This window comes from Anolis carolinensis, chromosome 1 (assembly GCF_035594765.1).
Source record: "Anolis carolinensis isolate JA03-04 chromosome 1, rAnoCar3.1.pri, whole genome shotgun sequence".
Classification (NCBI taxonomy): domain Eukaryota; kingdom Metazoa; phylum Chordata; class Lepidosauria; order Squamata; family Dactyloidae; genus Anolis; species Anolis carolinensis.
Window position 1 is genome coordinate 327,050,490 of NC_085841.1, and position 16,807 is coordinate 327,067,296.

At 40.0% G+C, this 16,807-nt stretch overlaps 1 long non-coding RNA gene across 2 annotated transcripts in view; it reads left to right on the top strand.

The window, feature by feature from the left end:
• The window catches only part of LOC134295510 (uncharacterized), a 57,533-nt gene that overhangs the window by 24,837 nt on the left and 15,889 nt on the right, over positions 1 to 16,807 (top strand). Inside the window, exon 1 of one of the 2 annotated variants that reach the window (XR_010002111.1) lies at positions 12,361 to 13,001. The exons of the other annotated variant lie outside the window; for it this stretch is intronic. This is a non-coding gene — a long non-coding RNA (uncharacterized LOC134295510). Of the gene's footprint in view, positions 1 to 12,360; positions 13,002 to 16,807 lie in introns of those variants that run through there. 2 annotated transcript variants of the gene reach the window in all.

Sequence of the window (16,807 nt, forward strand, 5' to 3'; positions counted from 1 at the left end):
ACTGCATTAATTATATAGTGTAGATTCAGCAATAGACAGGATCTTTTTCCATCTTAGCAAAGCAAGTGAAGCATTTTCTATTATTCTCCTTATATGCCCAGAAACATATTTTCCTAATTATATCTACACTACAGTATTATACAGGGGCCCCTGGTGGCACAGTGTGTTAAAGCGCTGAGCTGCTGAACTTGCGGACCAAAAGGTCCCAGGTTCAAATCCCAGGAGCGGAATGAACGCCCGCTGTTAGCCCCAGCTCCTGTCAACCTAGCAGTTCGAAAACATGTAAATGTGAGTAGATCAATAGCTACTGCTCCGGCAGGAAGTTAACTGCGCTCCATGCAGTCATGCCGGCCACATGACCTTGGAGGTGTCTATGGACAACGCCAGCTCTTTGGCTTAGAAATGGAGATGAGAAACACCCCCAAGAGTTGGTCACGACTGGACTTAATGTCAGGGGAAAACCTTTACCTTTACCTACAGTATTATAGTTGGTTGATATCATCCTGGAATTTGCCATTTGGTGAGAGACTTAGAAACAACAGTGCTATTCTCTGCTATAGGACAGGGGAATGGGCAAGAGCATTTCAACAGAAAATTCTAAGTACCTCTCCAAACTACCAGTCCTAGGATGCCATAAGATAGACCTATGTCAGTTAATATTATGCAGGAGAGGGGCAAAGCATGGCAAACTTGTTGTATAGTGGGGTTTTTTGGTATATACGTATATACAGAGGCGGTTCAACCACCAGGCCATCTAGGAAGTTGCCTGTGGCACCATCTTGTTGGGGGCGCCATCGAGGCAACTCCTGTCTGCTGCGGCCTGCCTCCGCAGGGATTGGACTGCTTTTTCTGTTGATTTGTTGTAAAACATGATGTTTTAGTACTTAATTTGTAAAATCTTAATGTAATGTAATTTGATGTTTAATAGGCTTTTCCTTAATCTCTCCTTATTATCAAACATTTTCACTTATCCAACGCTTTTATTTTTCAGTGATTGGTTTGGGGGGGGGGGGCACCAAAATTCTGTTCACCTACACTTGAAAAATACCTAGGGCCGGCTCTGCGTATATATAAATTCAGATGAATGGATCCTAAAACTGAGATCAGTTTTGTTCTCGAAAAATTGGGAAGTCATTTCCATTTTAAAATGCATGAGACAAGCAAGCAAGCAAGCTACCTTGAACTGCACTAGTGAATTGCTCCATGAAGCCCAATATGGCGATGGGTCTCTGGGATTTCAGGTGGGGCTCTTTCTTGCAGATTCCTGGTAGTCTTTCATCCATGTACCACCAGACCTGATCCTGCTGAGCTTTCTGAAACTGTTCTGGCCCATCTTACCTGTCCGAATGTAACTACCTCGGAGATTAAGATCATCTGGGGAGGCCCTGCTCTCGGTCCCACCTTCTTTGCAGGAGCGGTTGGTGGGGATCAGAGACAGGGCCTTCTCAGTGGTGGCCCCTCAGCTATGGAACTCCCTCTCCAGTGAAATCAAATCAGCTCTCCCCCTCCAAACCTTTAGAAAGAAATTAAAAACCAGATAGTAGGACCAAACCTTTTAAGACTAATCAGTGCAATAGGTGGATATGAAATAAGCGAAATAAGACTGGAATGGCTCCTGGACTGTGATTTTGGATCTGTGTGATTTTAATATTTGATTTTAATGTATTGATGTCGATTTTTAATTTTATACATTTCAAGATATATGTTTATTGTATTTGAATGTTTGTTTTTTATGTCATTTAATTGTTGCCAATTTGGAAGCCGCTCTGAGTCCCCTTCAGGATGAGATAGAGCGGGATAGAAATGTAGTAAATAATAAATAAATAAATATGAAAATAGAGCTACAGACAACATTTCACACCAAGAAGCCCAGCAACAATAACTCTTTTCAAAAGTCTTACACAAACAACAGTAACGTTTTAAAATGGAACTCACCTCCCTACCATGTTCATGGATCTTCTTCTTCTTCATTCACACAGTTGTCTCCGACTCTTTGTGACCTCATGGACCAGTCCACGCCAGAGCTTCCTGTCAGCCGTCACTGGCCCCAGTTCCTTCAAGGTCAAGCCAGTCACTTCAAGGATACCATCCATCCATCTTGCCCTTGTTCAGCCTCTCTTCCTTTTCCCTTCCATTTCCCCCAGTATCATGATTGTTTCCAAGCTTTCCTGTCTTCTAATGATGTGGCCAACATACTTTATCTTTGCCTCTAATATCCTTCCCTCCAGTGAGCAGCCGGGCATTATTTCCTGGAGGATGGACTGGTTGGATCTTCTTGCGATCCAAGGCACTCTCAGGATTTTTCTCCAGCACCAAAGTTCAAAAGCATCTATCTTCCTTCGCTCAGCCTTACTTATGGTCCAGCTCTCGCAACCATAGGTTATTATGGGGAATACCATTGTTTTAACTATGCAGACCTTCATTGCCAGTGTGATGTCTCTGCTTTTCACTATTTTATCGAGGTTGGCCATTGCTCTTCTCTCAAGAAGTAGACCTCTTCTGATTTCCTGGTTGCAGTCTGCATCTACAGTGATTTTCACGCCTAGAAATAGAAAGTCTGTCACTGCCTTCACATTTTCTCCTTCTATTTGCCATAGTCTTGGTTTTCTTGATGTTTAACTGCAGCCCAGCTTTTGCACTTGTTCATGAATAGACATTTTTAACTCTATCTAAAAGAAAACAGACCAGGAGACAGATATTCTTCTAGGGGTTCCAGTTGAGGCCACCTTTGAAAAGGCCCTGAGCCAGATCATTTAAATTGAAGGTCTGTTGGCAGATCTGATATCACTGGCCCTAGCACCGGCTCAGGTTCAGATTGTTGTGAGAATGTAGTTTTCTCTCCCCTTCTTTTATTTTTATTTTTCTTTTGCCTTTGAAATGTATCATAATCCTGCCTCATTCTTCTGTAAAACATCTACCCTGCCCCAATCCCACAAAGAGATAGATAGCTTTCTCTCCATACAGAACTCCATCCTGGTCTCTTTCTTGCATACATATCCCCCCTCCTCTTTCACACACATAGTTTTAGAGTGTGGGAAAAAGCTCTCTGGACTCTGATGGCAGGCATTTCCTTCTGTCTCTTTTTGTTCTCTGGAAAAGGTAGCTGTGTTTTATTGTGGAGTTCCCCCCTCTCCTTGAGTTGACTTTTGTCCTTTATTTATTTATTTATTGGCATATACATAGGGGAAAGACAATACAGGGGAAGACAGAAGGGGATAGATGATTTCAAATGTATGGCTTATAAATTTTACCTCTTATAACTTGGAAAAATATAGGAAAAATTTACTAATTAGTAAATAATTAAATCTACATCAATAAAAGCATTTTTGTTGTATTTAAAACCGGCTGCCAATATTTAGTGACTCTAGAACAGAACCTAAATTACATAATTCCCTGTTGTAATAAAGCCCATGTTCATTTAGGACTAAGCAGTTAAATAATATTATATACTTATACACTGGTTTGTCTTCAAGTAAACAAAAGTGTTTTAAGAGGATCTATGGAAGTTAAATTGTGTATTCTTGACCACCTACTTAGAATCCATTTATTTAAACAGGTATTTAGCTTTTAGCTGGTTGGAGCAGAAGAATGTTCACTGATGTGCTAGTTTGTTAATGTATGTTTTATGTGTTTTTAATTATTTCAAATTGATGTTTTAATTCTATCGCTTATGTAGTACTTTTTGTTTCACATATCATTTTAGCTATTTGTAGCTAAATGTATATGTAAACTGCTTTAGGTTCCATGCTGGGAGAAAGGTGAGATACAAATGGAATCAATTCCATCAATAAATCCAGTTTTATATATCCAATCTTCACACAATGTGTCCTACAATATGGTTTCTTGAAAGAGATATAATTCAGTCAGATATTTTTTAATGTTTAATCAGTAATCCAAATTTCTAGAAAAAGGTCTTGTGTAGTGATATAGCTGGATGGGTGGATAGATATAGGAGAGAGGGTATAAATCTATATGTGTATATGTTCACAATTAGAGAACCAACATGATGCAATAGTCTGAGCACTAGTTTATGACTCTGGAGAACAGGGTTCAAACCCCCTTTGAGCCATGAAACCCACTGGGTCACCTTGGGCAGGTTACACTTTCTCAGCCTCAGGGGATGTTGGAAATAGCACCATCCCAAGCTTTTCACTATTTATTTATTAATGTATATTTGCTAACCTGTATTCTATGTGTATGTTGATTTCCCAGTTTGACTGTCCCTCTTTGGTGTGGGAGGGGTTATAGACATGTGATTGTACTGAGCATGTTCAGACTCACGACTCCATTTTATATTCACTGTCTGCTTAATACCTCAGTGGAGGTGGATGCATGTCTGCTTAATACCGAAGTGTAGGTGGATGCATGTTGCTGTTTGTACTTCAGTAGAGAAGTATGCTTATGGACTTCAGTGAGTACAAGTATACTTAAAGAAAGACTATGGACTATTGATTAAGAATGAGAACCTGTGTATCCAACACAGAGATATTACATACTATCTGTAACTAAACTTTAATAAGAAATGTGCTTGTACAGTGAATTAATACAATATGTTTGTAAGTAAACAAGATATGTTATTTTTTAAAATAAGACTTTGGTTTTTTTAATCTCCGAGTGTATATTTTAAACCAAGAGTTTTCAATGGAGTGTATGTCTTTCGGGCAATTGCAATTGCAATTTAATCTTCAAAGACACAACCATCCTCTACTAGCTAAATATAATTTTGTAGAGGCACGTCTTGGTCCTTGGTAGTTCAAAGACATGGTTCTTCAGTTTAACAGCTGAGTTACCTGTGTGCCATTTCATGAATGCTTGTGAATATAACTTGTTCAAAGAGTTGACTTCTAACAAGGTCATGCTTTTCTTGACTAGTGGTTTTCAAAAGGTGGTCTCCACATATTCATAGAGATTCACATTTGCCAAACGGATATGTGCCCAGAGACTGGTTGCAGTTATTTCCAATAGAGGAAGGCAACAAGACCTCTTCTGTATAAATCTTGCCAAGAAAACTCTTTGGTAGGGTCCTCATCCTTCGGAAATGACTTGAAAGCTAACAACAACATACTTAATTATTTTGGGAGGAAATGCCCTGATTCAGAGTTAGCCAAGTAGGTGGACTTGTCTGATTCTCAATCTGTTGTGGATGCAATCCTAAACACGCTTAGAAGGATGTCCCATTCAAACTGGAAACGAGTAGGGGCTTTCAGTGAAACAAGTGCTTTCAGTGAAAAGTGCTTCCTTTCAATGTGTTCCAACAGTTGCTCTTATTGATTAGAATTCATTCAGTCCATTTACATCCAGCTGGTATAACCCATTCCTTCTCCTCCACCCATCTCTTGCATTTCTGACATAGTACTTTAGACTAACCTGAAATCTGGTCGTTTGCTGCGATTTTCAGCTAAGTGGCAAAACGAAATTCATCTTCTCATCTTCTGTCCCTCCGACTGACGCAACAACAGGTCCAGTCAAAAGGTGCTCGCGAGGCTATAGAATTAATTACGCCTGAGTGAAATTTTCGGCAATCAATAGTTTCTAAATAGGGGGGAGGTCCCAGTTATTAATTAGTGAATTAGTGGGGTGATAATTATATTACCTAGCGAGTTACCGATGATCCCGTATCAAGGCAGAAAATCCCACAATATCTGATTTGAACTGAGTTATCTGAGTTCACACTGCCATATATTCCAGTTCAAAGCAGAAAATGTGGGCTTTTATTCTGCTGTGTGGAAGGGGCTTCAGATAACCCAGTTCAAAGCAGATATTGTGGGATTTTCTGCCTTGATATTCTGGGTCATATGGTATGGAAGGAGCCCAGGAGACTTCGGTTGTATCTATACTGCCATATAATACAGTTCAGTGCAATTCAAACTGCATTACATGTCAGTGCAGATCCAGGCTTGCAAGTGCGTCACTTGGTCTGGATTTTTCAAAGCAGATCCACGTTATTGGTGCTGACTGTTAGCGGTGCTTTCAAAAATGCAAAGCCAGCTCGACCCTGTGTCGAGCAGAAAAGCTAACCTGGATGGATCTCTCCCTTCCCTCTCTCTAGGCTAGACTGAGAGACCAAAAAAAGACCCAACGGGGAAAGGATGAGCCTTCAATCCAGTGTTTAAAACCCCAACAAAGGGAAGGTGGTGGTGGGGAGGAGGCTGGGCTGAGTCGGCAGGCGACGGGGTCCACGCGCACAATGGCTGAAAGGACGACCACCCAAAGTGACAGCTTGTGGCCTGGAGGAGGCCCAAAAAGGAGGGCCGGGAGGGGGACCGAGGAGGCCATCGCCCAGGAAACTACTTCCACGCGGTGGGCAGAGCCCGAAGATTCGGGTATATTATCCCTAGAATTACAGACTTGCACAGTTGGAAGAGACCCCAAGGGCCATCCAGACCAACCCCCTGCCATGCAGGGACACGCAATCAAAGCACTCCCGAGAGACAACCACCCAAGCCTCTGCTCAGAAACCTCCAGAGTAGGAGACCCGCCACTCCCTGTGTGATATCACAGCTGGGAAGGGGTGGTGTCGTTATAGAAAGCGGGCCCAAACTGAGGACATGGCTCCCCAAAATTCAAGTTCTGCCTCCCATGAAAATACCTTCAGTCTCCCAATTTTAGCACACAAAGGCTATGTATGCTAATTGCAGAAATCTATCTATGGACCAGAGAAACATTTGCCTTGTGGGATTAATGCAGTTTGATATCACTTTAACTGTCATGGCTCAGTACTATGGAATCATAGGAGTTTTAGATTGACAAGGCCTTCTCTGCTAAAGAATGCGGGTGCTTCACCAAGCTACAAACCCAACTATTCCATAGCATTGAGCCATGGCAGTTAAAGTGGTGTCAAACTGCATTAATTTCAGAGTATAGATGCGTCCCCCGAAAACCTTCTACTTCAGGAGGATTTACTGGGCTCGTATTCCCTGCTCTCCTTGCCTGGCCTTTTTTGTGGTTGCCTAAACTCTGGGTGCATCTGCGCCGTAGAAAGAATGTAGTTTGACACCCTTTAATTGTCCTGGCTCAAAACTAGGAAATCCTGGGATTGGCACTCTTGCGCTGTCTCTTGGCCAAGAGCCAAGGACAAGCTGGCGTTGAGAGCCACAACGGGCTTACCTGTCTCCCTGGATGAGTACATCAACATGTGCATATGGAAGGCTGGGAATATTTTATCGCCTCGGTCCATGATGGGTCCTAGAGAAAATCAAGTCTGAGCTTGCTCTACAGGCCAAGATGGCTCAGCTAAGGCTACACTGAAAAAGAGAGTCAGACTGGATAAAATGGAAGGCGGTAGAAAGAAAGGAAGATGGCACTATGATAGAGTCTCAAGGAAGGGAGGGATTCCGGTTTGCAAGACCTGAGATGACTCTTGAAGGCTTCTCCTTCAGTACTACCGTAAAAGGCAAAGGTTGGCTGAGAGGTGATGGAGAATTGCTTTGAACAAAGCACATTTTCTCACAGAAGTGCCCGAAATCGTTTTCTGGTCAGGTCAGTAAACCTTTCTATACTGTTCAGTTTGGTCCCATTCATAGTATCTGAAGTCTCTGTGTTCAACCATGCGATAGGAGATAAACACTTTAAGTTGTAGCATAGTGTGTGTGTAAAAGACTCACGAAGGAACACATACAATCAAATCTACAGGTTTTAAGATGTATTTTGGCCCTGGTGTCCCCCCCCCCCCACAAAAAAAATACAGAGACAGATTTGAATTTCAATTGTAAGAACGTGTCTTTGACCTATGGCGAGCAGAAAGATCTCCAAAGGTCTTGGAAAGAGCCTTCTTCAACCTGGATTTTCCAGATGTACAGTTAAGAGTATCAAACGCTCACACATCAGATGTATGTAATTTCTACAACCCTCCCCCCCCCCTTTTATGAGCTGAAAATAGTGCCCACGGTTCTCCTTCTCGCCATGTTTATCTTCACAACAACAATGGGAGGTGGGTTAGGCTGAAAGATTGTCATGGCTCAAGGAGGACTAGATCCAACTCAATGCCTCCTAAAATTCTCATTTGATCTTCCGCTCTGCAACTCTTAAATTAACTGGGTTTATTAAAAGCTGTTGTTGTTAGCCAGGCCTCCCTCTCTCCCTAATATTCTTCTATAAGCAAGTAGAGGCCTTTTTATTTCGGCTTGTTTTCATATCTCAATACTGGGAGGGGGGCAGTTTTCCGAATATTCTATATTTGTTGTTTTCTATTTAATGGCCCTGCTTTTAGCCGCTGTTTTTGTTGCTGTTGTGTGCCTTCAAGTCGTTTCTCACGGATGAATACTCTAAGGCGACACTACCATGAGGCTTTCCTGACAACATTGGTTGGAAGGGTTTTGCCTTTGGTTCCAGCTCAGACCAAGAAAGTCACCCAAAGAGTTTCCACGGTTGAACGAGGCTTCGAATATTGGTTTCCAGAGTTGTAGTCCAACATATCGCTATTGCTAATTTAAATCTATTTTTTGCCTGATGTGAATTCTGAAGCTGTACAGTTTAACCTCTGTAAGCTGCTTTGAATTCCAGACTGGGGCAAGGGCAGGACGCATTATCACCACCATCACCTGATTCTTCTTCTTCAGCTGCTGAGTTTTCTCAATTTTTTGGAATAAAGGAGGAAGAGATTGGAGGCGGCTGTACTTGTATCTCTTTTTCCTTCTCTCTTTAGGTTTTTTTTTTTGGGGGGGGGGGGCTGGGGAATGGTCAAGATGAGCCAGCTGTATCCTAGCTGCAGCTGCAGCGTCCTCCTCTCCCGTTTCCTTTCGGATGCTTTCAACAGGCTTAGTGTCTTCCCTCTTTTTTGTCTTCAAACCCAGAGAAAAAGCATTTATCCCATGCAATTAATGTATGTATTGGGAGGGGGGGGTTGCACTCCTTTGGATTTTTTCTGGGCCCAAGGGTTTAAATGCCCCCTCTTTCTTTAGCCAGGCAGTCTGGGCGGGCAAGGAGAGCCTGGGCTTGGAGGAGCAAACCCCTCTGAAACCCAAGTGCGCCGTGCTCAGCTGGGCACCCCATTGGGCTTTGGGGCATCATTAGCATGCCAAATGAGTACCTAATTGCCTTGTCCTTGTCCGATTGTCATTCCTGACCGCAGGAGCCCCGGTTTTATGACCTGTCGCTGGAAATTAACGCTGGGTGGCTGTTATACAGTTAGGACAACACTGTGGTGTGTTGGAATAAGAAAGGTCTGAAGAGAGACACTAATAAGCGGGCTTTCAGGCTACACAATGACACCACTGTGATTACCACTTTAACGGCCATTGTTCCAGCCTTTGGAATGAATCCAGGGATTTGCAGTTTAGGGAGGGATTTTAGGAATTTTCAACCAGAGAGCCCTAGTTCTTCAACAAACTACAGCCCCTCCCCCTAATTCCATACGATGCAGCTATCTACTCTGTGGAATCAATGCAGTTTGATACCACTTTAACTACAATAGCTGAATGCTATCTATTAATGGACAATGTCGTTTTACAAGGTCTTTAAGCTTTCTCTGTCAAAGAGTGCTCCTGCCTCACTTAGCTACAGGACCCATGATTCCATAGCATTGAGCCAGGGCAATTAATGTGGCCTCAAGCTGCATAAAGTGTAGATGCACCCCAGGAACATAGTTTTGGGGAGAGGGGAATATAAATTCTTTCCGCCCAAATAAGAGTTCTGTCTCCTTCCTTGTAATTGTTTCTTCATTCCCCACATGTTTAGCATTGCAGTGAAACACTGTAAACAATTCACTCCTAGAACATATATTTGCTCTGTTTACATATTTTTGGCAATTGTTCCCTCCCCTTTTGATGTTTAAACCGCATGTCTAAATGCTCAACTGCTGCTCACCATTTGAGGACTGAAAAAAAAATACACAAAGCTTGCAGAACCCTCATTTTGCAATGCCCTCACATTTTACCTTCTCTCATAGTTAGCACTCCTGCTAAAGTGGAATGGTAATGCTGTAATTGTGCGGGTGAAAGAGCCCTTAAGTGTGAGTAGATGGTTTTGCGACAATTACACTGAGGAGGGACTTATAACCCGAGCATCCTAAGAGAAACAAACCCAGCATGCATACTAATATACATCTAAAGTTGCCTTTGGCATTCTTTATCCAAATGAGTCCTTCTTGTTGACTTCAGGAAACCCCATGGAGCCCTTGCAAATTCAGCAGTCCATGGCAGCTGTAGAAGACTTCTCTATAACCACATTTTAAATGAGATTATTTTCTTCTGAAGAGATTTCTTAACTCTCCAGCATTCACAACCATACATAGATTACTTTAGCATTGAGTGATATATTTTTACACTTCAGGATCTTGTCTAGTTCATTCTCAAGTATCCTTCCAAGTCCTAGCCTTCTTTGGATTTATTGACTGCAGTCTTCACTCTGATTAATGAGAAATGGGAAGGGTTGAACTATTTCAGTATCTTCATCATCTATAAAGTTTTGTAAATCATGTGTAGTTAGGTACACCTAATGTTCAGCTGTAAACAAGCCTTTGCACCATCTTCCTTGATTTTCTTCAGTAAGTGTAATTCCTATTTTTCTATTAGTAGTAAGATATCATCTACGCATCTTTTTAAAAATCTTTTATTATTGTTGCTTCTTAATGCATTTTCATCACATTTGTTTCAGTTAGGTACAGATATTTGATGATAATAAAATAATAAAAATAGAGAAAAATAAAATAAAACTCCCATGTTATCCCCCCATCACCCACTTAAATGGCTAGGTAATTCCTAGAGATCAGTGGTTCTCAACCTTTTTTTTGACCAGGGCCCACTTCAACCAGGGAACACTTTGACTGGGAACACTTTGATCAGGGACCACTCTCCAACATTAGTACCAAAAGGGTTACAAATTGGTTTTTGGTCAACTTTAGATTTGGTTTGGTTATTTGAGGTGCTGATTCAGGAAATTGCATTGGATAGACCAAATCAGCTCTAGTTTCTGATACAGAACATATGCCATTCAGTAAGCACCATCTACTCGCCCACAGAAAACCATATTTAATAATCTAGAGTTGATGTGGTCTATCCAATACAATGGTCAGATCTGAAGAAAAGAGCAGAAATAAAATAAATACAATAAAGAGGAAGGAGGTTCTCAGATCACATTTTCATTCTCGTGGCTCACTGCTGGGCTATGGCCCACAGGTTGAGAACCACTGCTATAGATAAAGTAATAGAGAAGACGGGTGATAAGAATTGGATAAAATTATTATGTCTATATAAACAACTTAAACAAGGAAAATATGAAAGAAAAATACAGAAAGATGATAAATAGGGAGAAATCTTGAAAAAGAATGGGGGGGGGGAAAGGTTAACAGGAGTAACATACAAATTGATGGTAAAGGACAGTGATTATATGATAAGACGGTACAAAATAAATGGCAAAGAGAAGGACCACTTACAAATCAAATAATACAAGATATAATGAAGGGGATGAAGGAAATCAAAATGGATAATTAAAAACAAACAAATAGAAAAAAATTATACTAAAATGGTATAGGACTCCAGCTCAATTATAATACATGATAAAAGGGGTAAGCCCAATATGCTGGCACTGCGGAAAGAACAAGGGATGCTACTCACATATGTGGTGGGAATGTTAAAATGTAACCAGATTCTGGAAAATTGTAACAAAGATGATTCACACAATGCAAAAAAAAGGGGGAAAGAAAGAACAATACAATAAGGATCTGTACCCTCAGCTGCTGCTGTTTCATGCAGCTCAAAACTTCAATTTCCTTGCATTTCTGAGGAGGAGGAAAGAAGAGGAGGCTGGAAGCAGCATGGCACCGCATAGCCCTTTACTATCATCTGTTGAAGCCCAAGAGCTCCACTGAGCACAGTTTGAGAACCCCCGTCTTAAACAAAAGGGCTTACCAGATCGAGCTGTCTCTATAAGGATGTTATATATAAAATAAAATAATGGCTGAGATCCCGCATCAGCATAGTGTAAGTGGATCAATAGTCAATGCAAATGGTGGGCAATCTATGCGCAACAGCAATCCAGTGTGTGAAGGCAATGCATAGAGGAAATGCACTTTCACACATTCTATTGTATACTCTAATGTGCTAAGCATGTCCAATAGTCCCACATCCACAATTCTGCTTACTTTGCATATGTCACTCATAAGATATTGGTCACTTCTATAAATAGTACTATAATATGCATTTAAATATAATGCTATTGATAATAAAATAAACAACCCCAAAGTACTTAGATTTTGCAAAGATCAGGAGAATCTCCTTGCCCTGTTTTCTTCAGTTCTCCATCTTCTCTCCTCCCACACTATCTGTTCTCTTTTTTCACCTCTATGTTCTTTTTTCTTTACTTACATCTTCCCATATCTACCAGCATCCCCCATCTCCAACTTATTTTTTAATTGTTTAAAATGGCTTGGGAGGGTCATGTGCGCTCTGTGATTTGTTGCTGCTTGTTCAGAGCTTGAAGACTCATGGCAGAAAAAGTGAATTAACTTTACAGAAAAGGACTCTAATATGATATGGAAATTCTCTACATTATCTAAATTTGAACCACAGCTGCAGGATCTCAGGAGATGGTAATATATGTCCACAAATCAGCAAAAATAAGACAAAGAGGATTTTCTCAATATATTGTCAGGCAAACAGGAATGGCACCAGAATTCACACCACATTGAGGACCTTGGCTGGATTCCAAAAGCAGCAAACTATAAAAATAGAATTTTACATTTCCATTTTCCATATCTCTGCAAAATATATAAAAATTCTGAATTTGATGCAAGTCTGCATGCATCTTCCATCCTAACCAGATGGGAAAATATCCAAATATGGTTGCTGGGCAGTGGGATCACCACAATTTAAACAAATCTCTCTTAATCCAGATTAAATACATTTCAGGCTCTGTGTGCACAGAACTTCAAAAGAGATTATCCTACTTTATCCTATCCCATGTTTTGTCATCAGTAAGTTCTTGTTCTGTTTTTCTTTAGCAGTTCATGGCCCTCAAACAAGATGTGATATGTGAATCAGCCAATAAATGAAGGGCCCACAAAAGTATGTACAAATATATTATTATTATTATTATTATTATTATTATTATTATTATTATTATTATTATTTGTTATCTACCTCTCCTCACAAACATAGAGGGTTAAATTGATTTGCTAGTCCCAACTTTGGTAGACCTATTGAATCATTTCCCTCAATGGTTGCTCAACATTTATGTAAATTCTTCTAATTCAATGGATCTACTCTAAAGAGAACTAGCAATTGGACTTAGTCCAAAATGTCACTGGTCCTGAACAAAAGTATGATCTTCTATAATGATATATAAAACATATAGGTTTAAGGCTTATTTTCAATTCTGATTACACTATTAATATTGAATCAATAGAATTTACTCATGTGTTTACTCTTCATTCAACTATTGAATCAATTGGCCTACTCTGGATAGGATTTACCATGAGAGGTTTGACCCAAATGTGCATGTCCAACACAGACATTTTCACTAAAATAGAAAAGTGCAAGAAAAGCATTAAATTGTACAGTAATAATAAAATAACAATACTTTATGCAATTGAACTAGAATAACTGTGAACTGTTGGCACTGTGAATCCTAGGATCAAGCAAATATCCAAAATGTTACTTTTTGGATTGATAATCCCAATTGGCCACAGTCTAGTTGAAATATTCTGGAAGTTATAATACAAAAAGGGAAGATTCCCAAGCTTTGGAGCAAGGCATCTAGATATTCAAAAACACATAAGCATATGCAATGTACTCTCTTCATAAGCAATATATTTTGTTCATTCCAATTATATTTCCTAAACTGGATTATTTGTATAGATTTTCCTAATTCAGTTTCTACAAATAATGGAAGGTAAGGTTAACCAAACATTAAAACTTAATTTTAAAGCTGTTACTTAACACTCAGGCTAATAATCTCACAAAGTAGACTTGTTAGAAGACACCCTCTTCTATTACTGTACATTTTTTCTAAATATATATTTTAGAAATCCAGCCAAAACTAGGCATTTCCAACTTCCTTTCATTTCCATGGCAAAAAATTAAGCAGACGGTTGTTTCTCTGCCTGAAAGAAATGGGACATAAATAACAGTATTCAGTTTTGCTTGGACTAACCTGAATCATGTTTGTCCCTTTGTTTCCAAATTCTCCCCTTCTTTTCAAACAGTCACAAGGCAAAGGAAGGTCCTTTATCTCCCTCTAGAGGTAAAAGTCTGAAGCAACTGGCTGGTGCTCTCAGAGGTTTGTTAATAGGGGAGGGAACTCATATTTTACCAGCATTCAAAGGCACTTTCTGCACTGCCATATGAAATCTGCTTTGAACTGGATTAATTGGCAGTGTAGACTCATATAATCCAGTTCAAAGCAGGTAATTTGGATTATATGGCAGCATAGAAGGGGCCTAAGTCTACTGATGCCACATGTACAGTGAAAGACAGACACATAAAACATCCAAGGCCAGTTATATCCCAGACCATTTTCTAAACCTCAGTGACCTCCTCCTCTGCCCTTCATGATGGTAAAGACACAATAAACCAAATGACTGACAATTCATTGCTTCTTAAATCAGCAAGAGGCAAGCTGGAGTCCTCCAGGTTTTGCTGGATTGCATATGTCAGTGTTTCTCACTCTAGGCTACACTAGGTATTGATGATGGCAATTACACTCCCACAAACCTGGGGGGCTCTGCTTTGCCCACATGAACCCTAAATAGGACCTTCTCAATCTACAATACAAGGGCCAGCTCAGGACTGCTATTAAATGCTACTGCAACTATCAGGCAGAGTCAGGCAGTCACTTCAAACTCTAAGATGACAGTCACTAAATTGAAGCAAAATGTGTTGTTGAAGGCTTTCATGGCCGGGATCACAGGGTTGTTGTATGTCTTTTGGGCTGTGTGGCCATGTTCCAGAAGTATTCTCTCCTGACGTTTCGCCCACATCTATGGCAGGCATCCTCAGAGGTTGTGAGGCAAAGTGATTTGAATGTTTAATTTTTGCAGCCAGAAAAAGGAACATCAGATTTTCTGATCCCGGTACCTGAATAACCTAGTCCCCATCTAGGCCACTTCTACATTGCCCTGTATCCCAGGATCTGGTCCCATATTATCTGCTTTTTGTATGACAGTGTAGATTCATATAATCCAGTTCAAAACATATAATCTGGATTATCTGATTTGATAATCTGGGTTATATAGCAGTATAGCTCCAGCCTTAGCTGTTATTGGTTACAATTCACAGAGTTAACGATGATTTGTGAAGACTTAGAGAATTTGAGCCCAGACTATTTGAAAAAAAATAATAATACTAATAATAGACTTTATTTGTATCCTGCTCCCTCTCCCAAAAGGGACTCAGGGCAGCTTACAAAAATACAAAATAGATAGTAATAACAATAACCAAAAGAGCATAGATCAACAAATAATAATACAAAAACAAAAGCAGCCATAAAAATATTAAACTATAACATCAAAACATCACAAAATATAATATTTTTGCTGGAATAAAATATATGAGGCAAAAAAGCTCCTATTAATAACCAATTAAAATCCAGTTGATATTGGAATCAATTTAAAAGCCTCAATCACTTAAATTATAGTCAACTATTGTCAAAGGCCAGCTTCCACATCCATGTTTTTAGTTGTTTTCTGAAAGTCATTAGAGTGGGGTTCAATCCGATCTCTTTGGGAAGAGCATTCCAGAGCCGGGGGGCCACAACCGAGGAGGCTCTCTCCCTCGTCCCCACCAACCTCTCCTGTGAGGGTGGTGGGACCTTAAGAAGGGCCTCCCCGGCGGACCTTAAGGCCCGAGTAGGTTCAAAGGGGGAGACGCAGTCACAGAAATAGGCTGGACCCAAACCATATAGAAACCTGTTCAGATCCTGGGATCTGGTAGGGATGTGAGACGGTTTCAATTATGTAATTTAAATCCCACCTTTCTCACAATATGAAAACCAATGGAAACCAAGATGGTTTATGATATACATTTAGAATGAATTGAAACAATATATAATACAATCATTCAACATTAAGCAGAAATCCATTTACAATTTAAAAACACATTCTTAATTTATGGAACGGAAGAGTTATGGATCTGTTTGTTTGTGTGGTTTGCTGTTTACCTTGGTTGAGATTTGCACTTTAAAATAATAACAGGGTTTATAAAATGCTACGATGAAAACAGCCCTTTTTAACTGTTGATTGCACTCAGAGAAAATCTATCATGGGTCAAGTGAAATTATATCCAAATAATGTCCCTTTGAGAATAATATTCAACCAATTTCCACTGACATTATTTTATTGCATTTATTCTTTGTTGCAATTCAATGTCTTCGTGTGTTTTATCTCTCTGTTTTGATTCTATTGTACCTCACCTCAAGCCACAAGAAGAGGCAGGCTATACATTATTATGATTATGATTATTATATGTTTCTATGGCCACATAAAATACTTCCATCTCTTCTTCCTTCTTCAAGATAATGAGTGGTAGTATGCTGAAACGCTACTTTACTTGAAACTTTCCTCTAAGGCTGGATCTGCACTGACCATATAATGCAGTTCAAATTGCATTGTATGGCTGTGTAGATCTCACTTAAATTAGGCCCCTTCTACACTGCCATATAATCCAGATTATAAAATCAGATAATCTCCATTCTCTGCTTTGAACTGGATTTTATTTGACACTCGGTTCAGCAAGGCAGTAGGAAAATGACTTAACTAAAAAACTTTACAGGTTGTATTGAAGTTTACATTAAGAAGTGATATACTTAGATTGCCTATGGCCCAACTAAGGCCCCTTCTACACTGCCATATAACCCAGTTCAAAGCAGATAATCT